We start from the raw sequence: 9216 nt of genomic DNA, 5'->3' as shown, positions 1-9216 counted from the left end.
TTTGGCCATAGGTTAGTAAAGAGGACGAGTGTTTGAATTCTTTCTCTATCACACCATTAGTAACTTTCCACAGCTAAAATCCCTCTGTCTGATTCAAGGATTCAAATAGTCTGCCAATTTTCTTTCTCATCCAGGCGGTCTCACTCATCTTGGATATTCGTTAAGGAATGCTGACCCAGCCAAACTTCGAAATCTCTTTCTTCTTCTTCTTCTTCTTCTTCTTCTTCTTCTTCTTCTTCTTCTTCTTCGTTGAAGCCGAATAAAACGTTGGCTATATCGTTTATTGAACTAATACCTAAAATTGTCTATATGGTATAAGATATATAACCCTGCGGATCGTGTCTTCCTTATTTGACTGACTTTCGTATAATGACTTCTCCCTTCGGAAGATGGATCACACCTGCACGTTACTCGCCAGATGAAGTACCAGAAAAAAAAAAGTCAGTAATCAGAAATATAGAGACGATTCTCTACAAGATTAATGAAGCTGATGTAGCAATCACTTTTAGCAGTATATTATTATTATTATTTTATTATTATTATTATTATTATTATTATTATTATTATTATTATTGGAATTTAACAGTCAACACGCTAGACAAAAATGAAAGCGCTAATAAAGAAAACGATATAGTATAACAAAAGAACATCGCGCTGGTCTCTCCAGCCGAACCTCTGCCCAATCCCGCTCAGCACACGCTCTCTCCTCTCTCTCTCTCTCTCTCTCTCTCTCTCTCTCACACACACACACACACACACACATACTACATTAAAGATAAGAGAAAGACAGACCCATCAATTCACAGCCGGTTTCTGACTAATAATTTTAATGGTATAGGAAATTCTGAAATTTTAAATAGTATCATAAATATTTATAAGTTATTATCATTGTCTTTCTATTAGCAAATTCCTGCAAATCCTATTCCACCTACATCTATATCCTTACTGAGTCACTCAAATCATTCATCTTTTCATTTTGATCATTGTAAGAAAAGTAAAGCCAAAACTTCGAAAGAATTTGTTTTCTTGTATCACAAAATATATATTAAATATTCATCAGGCGAAAATACTGAACATACCGTTTTTCATTTTCCGCTAAATGTCGTTCTAGAAAAATATGGCCTTAAAACAAAGAATCAATGGATGAAAATTCCTGTTCTCGTCCAGTGAGCGATGGGGAAAATCGAGAATTAATATGAGTCATTGTTCCTGTTCATGGGCCACGAACCGTCGCTAAGCTTCAAACCAATGCTTTTTTTTATTCTAATTCAAGAGGTTTCTAATATCACTTCCACTACGTCTAAATGGAAATAGTTAAAAGGCTTGTTTTACCTCTCTCTCTCTCTCTCTCTCTCTCTCTCTCTCTCTCTCTCTCTCTCTCTCTCTCTCTCTCTCTGGGCCAAGCACCCGAGAACGTGTGCAGTAAATTTCCATAGATCCATCAGCACGCTGGACTCTTCCCACAACCACTGCGTCACTCACCTCTATCCAATACGCACTCTCTTCTCTGGGCTTTGAGAGCCCTTTTTCTAGTATCTCCATCAACCATCTGTCTGTCTATCCCATTCTATGCTTTCCTCATTTCCCTCCTCATTAGTAAGGGAGCTTATATGTAGCAAAAAATAAATAAAGAAAAAAAGCTTTTGTAGCTGTATTAGCGATGAAATATTGGGGGTAGTTTTAATCGATTTTAAACTCCCTTCAGATGAATAAAATTGATGGTGGCACTTCTGAATCTCTTGCGTATAGTTTTTATGACGTCATCAAGATGGCCGCCTCCTGTAATTATTTCAGGTATACGGTATTCCTTATTATTAATCCAATTTTAATTTTTTTATAGTTTATTTTAAAGGTAATTTTATGCACAGTAAAAAAGGGTCCCAATGCCTTTCTGTATAAATTTAACGGTTTCTAAGATAAAGCCCTTCATAATCATTTTTCTTTATTTTTCCAATATTATTTCTATAGTTTAGCGGAATTCTGAGTGAAGAATAGAAAATGGTACAAATTAATAGTTTATGATGATACTAAAAGGAAAGAATGAGAACACAAGTAATTTTTTAATATTAATATTGCCATGATGAAGCCAGTGATAAATGTTGAACATAAAATAAAAACACTTCTTTCAGCATCACTTAGTAATGTATAAATGTTAATTCTTATTCTTTGTAACTGATCATATAATGAATATTGAAAAATTAACAAAGCCACTCTATAGCTAGAATGATAATAGGAAATCAAACATTTTTATACAAATTAAAATATTGAAAATAATTCATCAATCTGTTACTAAGCAAAAAAGTAAATGTAAATATATACAAATATTTGCTACCCATTATCTATAAAGTCATCTTCACGGTCACTCTATTTCTGGTGCAAATTTAGTATCTTTGTTACAAATCTCCTCTTTACCTTCACATACACACATTTCTATGCATGGTAAGTTATTTGCTGAGCATTTGCATGGGGGATTACATAGACTTTTCATACAGTTACACATGATTAGATGAAGGATATTATTAGGAGCACAAGGCAAATCACAGACACTTGGCAAAATTTGCCCATTAATTAATTATGTCCCATCAATGACCAATAGGGAATGGGAGTGTTGATTTTCCCTCAATATCCGTATTCCATATCATGATCTGATAATTTCCTCTGTTAAGTGCAGGTACTAGAGCACTTATAGTGGGCGGTAGCTTTTCCCAGGGTAATTGTTTCTTTAAAAACATATACCATCGAAGTTCTGCTAGTTTGTCTATACTTGACCCTGGTTTGTAAACGACAAATAGATTTTCCAAATTACTCTAGAACTCCATCAGGAATTTTCTTCACTTGTTCCAAGTGTCGCCAATACTTCCAAGGCTTTCTTAGTTGCTTTATTAAATGCCTTCTAGTAACAGAGTTTGCCCTTACCGACCAAGGCACCAGTTGTGTCACAGCCTGAAAGACCGTGAAATGCAGGTAATGCAGATGGTTTCAAAGTGCCCAGTGATGAAAATATATCAGCGATTAAGATATACATTCTGAAATTTGGCATGAAGAATGACTGAGATGGTAGTTTTGGCCATCGTCTTACATAAAGTACCAGAACATCAATGTCTGGGGTGAAGATAAATAGTCTGTTAGCACCACTTTCTGTAGCATTTTCTGCATGAAGAATCATTTTTGTATTGGTTTCTTCTTGCGTACTTTTACGAAATCCTGGGTCACAATGGGTAGAAGCTACTTCTGTACGTCATGCTACCACAAGGTTTATATTTTTCTCTTCTGCATTGTGGATGACTTTTTGAGAAATATAGGCTGATAATTTATCTTAGGTATGACAGTGAGATAGCAACTTTTTCGCATTTGTGATGACGGTGCTGTCCATAATTTTGAATTGTACTGGTGCAATACCATGAAGTCTCTTTTCTCGTGTAATGCTCTTTACCGAATTTTCCACATAACTATCAAAAATTATATGTAATTCAGTATATTTCAGGTAGTATTTACCTAATAGTTTGCTTGTAAATGCTTCTGGCAGATCTTTGCATGTTATTACTTCGAGTCTTAGAATGAATAGTCAGACCAACACAACATGAATGGGAAATTCACGCGTATGCCTATTTTTTTCTGAAAGCAATGCAGTTGTTGCCTTTCAGTTTGGCATTCATACATTAAAGTTTGTGCAATAGTCTTCCTTTTGTTGTAAATGATCGTTTTTAACACGTGTAGTTGTCAAACATTTTTCCCAGCTATCAACCATATAATAAAAGATGAAAATTCTTCTGGTATTGCTTTTGTTATTTCTCTTTTAGTAATTGAACCTGAGAACGTCCATTTCTCATTTGTTATGATCGTTTTCCGTAAAATTTTGCATGCTTGATAAATAATCTTAAGATTATTATTGAGGTTGTAGGTTTCTTCTGAATGCAAAGTCAAAGCGTCACTGACTGACTTCAGCGTGATCCGTTGTGGCTTTATTTTGGACTCTGGAGTAGTAAACACTTAAGGCCACATAAAACTGCTCATTTTCAACTAGTGCCTTTAAGGACTTTCCTGAAATCATACCAGTATCTTTGTCATATTTGGAGTGATATATTTCCTGGTAACATTTTTCTGCGTCCGTCACTGTGACAGTAAAGCTTCCAACAAAGAATCAATAATTTCTACCTGACTAGGAGATTCTGCTATACTATGGAAAATCAGCTGTTTTATTTTCAGTTTTTTCTAATTACATTGCCAACATTTCTGCTGAAGCACTCCTTGTGGTATGCGACATCATTGGCATGGCAGTTTCTAGGTTCAATACATCCAGTTAATTTAAGTTTCCATTCTGCATTAGTACCATGGTTCACATCATCATACAATTTTTTACCTACTGATGAGTTAGAAACTATATGTAATGAATGGTTTCTAGTTTTAGTCTTGTTACAAAAGAAACAAGCTGTACTCTGAAGTTCAGAGTGAAGTATGGATCTTGATGTGGGGCCTTTATTCAAACTCATTGAGGCAATACTGCTGCCATCCTCTTCGTTTTCTCATTTTTTTTTCTGTATTTCTCTTGGAGTTTTTCTACCATTCCTTTGTAGGTACATTTTTTATAGCAAGAAAGCTGTCATTTTACATTGCTCTTCAGTAAGTCTTAGACAGATTTGTCCTTCAGATATTGAGAAGTATGCATATAATTTTCATCATAACAGTCACTTCGAATCTTCATACTGCCAAAAATGTTTTAATCACATTTTGAATTTCCAACCAAGGTTTCTTTTATTGATACTGGCATAGGAAACATACATTAGCATTTAGACCGATTGTAGGCCCCTTTTTCTTTTCTGATGAGGGTACACTTGCACCATCCAAATCTTCCAATCTCCTTTTATCAAAATTTCCTACATTCACATTTCAGCTTCGACAGAGAAAAAAAAATGAAGCTGTATTAGAAGAGAAATCATTTTTTTTTTTTTTTTTTTTTTTTTTTTTTTTGCTATTTAAAAGTGATATCATGATTTATATTGATTAAACTTAAAAATCATGTAAAAAAATCTTTAAACTTTTTATTTTCAAAAACCCTTCATTTTACAAAAATAATGTGTTGACACTTTTTTTGTTGTATATAAAATTCCCCTTAAAATGAGCTATAAATAATTGAAATTGGACCAAAAATAAGGATTTTCATTTAAATGTAATATTTACGGTAAGCGTACATTTTGATGACATCATCAAAATTATATGCAACAGAATCAAGGGTGCCACCATCAATTTTATTAATCTGCAGGTATTTCTTGGTTGAATAAAACTATTGCCAATATTTCATCACCAAACCTGCCTCATATTACATATGCTTTACTACTACCCAGTAACTTCCGGATTGATACTCTCTCTACCAATGTATCATTATTAATGGAATGGGTAACTTCAAAATAATAGGGGAGAAGTGCAAATGGTGATTCAAGCATGAACATTAGCAAACAATTCTTCTTGACCTTCAAGATGGCCAGCAAGTTTCCAAAATGGCTTCCATTGGATATCTGAATATTGACATTTAATTGGTTAATCACGTTCGAATTCATCAGTCACTCCCAGTTTATGTTAAAATATGGAAAGCAAGCCTTTACCTACTTAGATACATAATTTTGTTGCATAGAAATATCCAAGATGGCTGTCTCTATATCAAAAATGTCCACCAAAAAGGCCAAAATTGGTACTTAAGTTCATATACCAGGTAAAATGTTAGGTAATATATGGATTTGGGGTAACTTCAGCTTGATCAGTATATTTTTTGTAGGTTAGAAATCAATTAAGACCACATAATTCGTTTTCATTCTCATTTAAAAAAATGGTTAATTAACTCAATGTAATAGTGTGGTATCAGTGCACTACCAGGGCACACTGGTTGACACTATAGCTGTGAGACTCAGCATGGGGGCCAATGCTAGCTAATGGTAGATATTTGTCATTAGTTTCCCAAATACTGTTTAGCTTTCCCCAGTTCAAAGTTAAACAGCCGCACCTGAATTGACAGGATGCACCAGCAATGGGAGAGCCAAGCCAGGGAAGATGCGGTTTTAGTCTCCTATAAAGTGTACAGATCACATGGGAACTAAATAGCATTCGATGAAAGATCAGAGTAGGGGTAGGATTATGACTTATCTTAGCCTAGTTGTATCCCATATATGAAAGTGCTTATATGTTGTATAAGTGGTAAAAGGATAAACCCTCGGCCTGTAGAACAAAAACGATGGCAGCACAATCTTGGAAGTCGACATCTTTCATGAAGGGAGCTAGTACGACTAACCGTAAGCTTTGTTGCTTGTGCCAAGCGGACACACGTGAAAGACTATTGGATGCATCTGGTGCTAGCTATGTTACCCTCGCAAACATTCCTGAATTGTATAAGTTGAATGCAATGCCTATACCATTTCTTCCCCAAAGGCTTGATGAAGATGATGGAATTCTGCAGACCTTTAAAAATAACAAAGTTACATATCATGAATCATGTATGCTGAAGTTCAAAAGCACAAAACTAAAAAGGAAAAGGAAGTCACTGTAAAAGAAAAAAAGATGATGCTCCATCTGCAAAATTCACTCATAGTAGCCAGAAGGCAGGCAAAGAAGATGCAGAAGAATCAGAAACTGACAAAAAAAGGAATCTGCTTTATTTATGACAAACCAGCGCCAATACAAGATTTACTATTGGCCTTGACGTTGGCTTTACATGAGAAGCTGCAATGATGTGCCATGAACCTGCTACATGAGAAACTTCTGACCAAACTTAGTGTTGGAGATATTGTTTGCCAGGACTATATGTATCCCCATCTTGTCTGATAGGTGTGTACAACAGGGAAAGAGCCTGACTAAATTCCCAGAAATTGGAAATGATTATGTGTATTACAGACGACAGTCATATGCCCATACTTTTGCTGAGCTTGAGATGTACATAAGAGACCAGCAGTTGACTACAGATAGGTGCTGCTATTCTATGATGGTAGAAGTTTATGATTTGTAAAAAGAAAGACTGGAACAGATAAAATGTTGACACTTCCTTTGCGCACTGAACACGGTTGAAAGAGCAGATACTTGCCCGCATCCCAGAAGTGAAGGCCTTCAAAAAGGGAAGAGAGATTGGGCTAACCTACAAGAAAGTGGGAGAAGCCCTGGCCACAGTATGTGACTATAATTATGCACTAATTGTGGCCAAATTAGCCAAGATATTGAGCAAACAGAAGCTTGAACAGGAGAAAGAATTTTATGGAACTTTAACAGAAGACACTGAAAGAGAATCTGTATCACCAAGTTTGTTTGAATTTGTAAGTGGGCTGCAAAATGTAGGTGATATAAAATCCCAATTACATATGGAACATCATCTACTGATCTACCTTTAGCATAACATTTGCACTTCAAACTGTTGGAAAACTTCAGCATCTTCAAAATATACCAGACATTCCAAGTCTGGTTCTTTGCAAAAACCAGAAAGTGTCGATTAATTGATACATTTCATCAACGTGGAATCAGCTTCAGCTATGATAGGGTTCTGGAATTGACCAAAGGGTTGGGAGAAGCAGTTGTAGCAAGGGCTGTGGAGGAGGAAGTAGTTTGTCCCACTACACTAAGAAAAGGGCTCTTTACAACATGTGCTGTTGACAATCTGGGCATTAATGTAAGTGCCACAACAGCACAAGCATCCTCCCATGGGACGGGCATATCTTTGTTTCAGCTTCCAAGCACTGATGAAAATGGTGAGGAAAGAAACTTGGCCCAAACCATCCAAAGTGGAACAAAAATCAGTACCTTCTTTTACTGAATACTTAAACGAATGTACCCCCTGCTCACTTGAAACATGAGAACCCCCTCCCTTTATCCACTGGCGGTACAGGACACCAGCAAGTTGTGCTTTCTAAACATATTTCTATTGACTATGAATTTCGTGAGAAAGTCTAACTGTCAGACAGGGGTGAAAATGCTGTGTCCATATCTTGGGCAGCACATCGTGCTTCTCAGAAGCGACAGATCCCCTTTGAAAGCTTGTCATCAGTGTTGTGTCTTTTTCAAGAGGCAACTCACTCAGTTGCAATAATGAAACATGACATGGATATTGCAAGAACAACCAACCACACACTTTCTCAATCCTGGCCAAACCCCAGTTTTAGCAGCTGATCTGCCACTATTTGCAATTTCCGAGCAGATCCTTGGGGATATCCATGGCAGTATGGTGGTATGGTTGTCATGTTTGGAGGGCTGCATTTAGAAATGACAGTATTCAAAATTCTTTATTATCTCTTGAAAAACAGTGGTTGGACTGGTGCTCATGCAGAAGCCTAAATAGCTACTCCTGAACAGCAGATTCATTTACCTCTGCTTCACATGTGAAGAAGACATGTTTAGCCAACAGGTGACAGCTTGTAGTTTATATAGCTGCGCAGAGCTGCCTATATGGCATATATCCAGGAAGTCAGTGTCTCCACAATGCTGCTTTTGGAATCTAATGCTGTAACTAGAACTTCTAGTGTTCGTTTTTATCAGTTCATACTAGGGGAATAATTGCAATTTGTACAAATACCTGCTGCAGGAACTCATTCCTTCCTTCATTTTCCTAGACCATATACATTATGCCAGATGGCTTTCAATTCATTTGAGAGCCATGGAGGCTCTCCAAAACGTCACAAGTAAATTTCACTGCCCATAAAACCACTCAGCCTTTTCCTCAATATTCTGCTCGTTCAAAAGGGGATGGGGGCGCCATCGGCCCATTTGAAGATGCAGATGCTCTCAGAAGGTGGACAATGGCTGGTCCTGAAGTATGCAGCCTGATAGATGGGTTTTAGACTAGAAGTGATACAAATCCAAAATCTGTATCACTGATGAAGTGGAAACTGCAGAAAATGTCTCTTGAGACCTCACAAAGAGGCAAATACTAGAGTCCGTTTGGATGCTGAAAAGCATGGAAATATCTCAAGTGCAATCATATGTAGTTCAGACACTGACATTGTCATTATAGCAGCATCTATCATGGAAAAAACTGGTTTGGATAAACTGTGAATTAAATTCGGAAGTGGAAAATACATGAGGTGGTACCTATCCATGAAACTGCAGCAACTGTGGGACCAAAAACCTCACCCATTCCCTTTTTCCATGCATTCAGTAGGTGTGACAGACTATCTGCCTTTCATGGAAAGAGGAAGAAGTCTGCATGGTCGAAACATGACTGTGTTTCAGCATGCCGCACCCACCTTC

At 36.7% G+C, this 9216-nt stretch overlaps 1 protein-coding gene across 1 annotated transcript in view; it reads left to right on the top strand.

Annotated features, from left to right (window-relative positions):
- The window catches only part of LOC135198200 (zwei Ig domain protein zig-8-like), a 129739-nt gene that overhangs the window by 76234 nt on the left and 44289 nt on the right, over positions 1 to 9216 (top strand). The window lies entirely within an intron of this gene.

Source organism: Macrobrachium nipponense, chromosome 21 (genome assembly GCF_015104395.2).
Source record: "Macrobrachium nipponense isolate FS-2020 chromosome 21, ASM1510439v2, whole genome shotgun sequence".
In the NCBI taxonomy this organism is placed as follows: domain Eukaryota; kingdom Metazoa; phylum Arthropoda; class Malacostraca; order Decapoda; family Palaemonidae; genus Macrobrachium; species Macrobrachium nipponense.
This window is presented reverse-complemented; position numbering and strand designations above follow the sequence as displayed.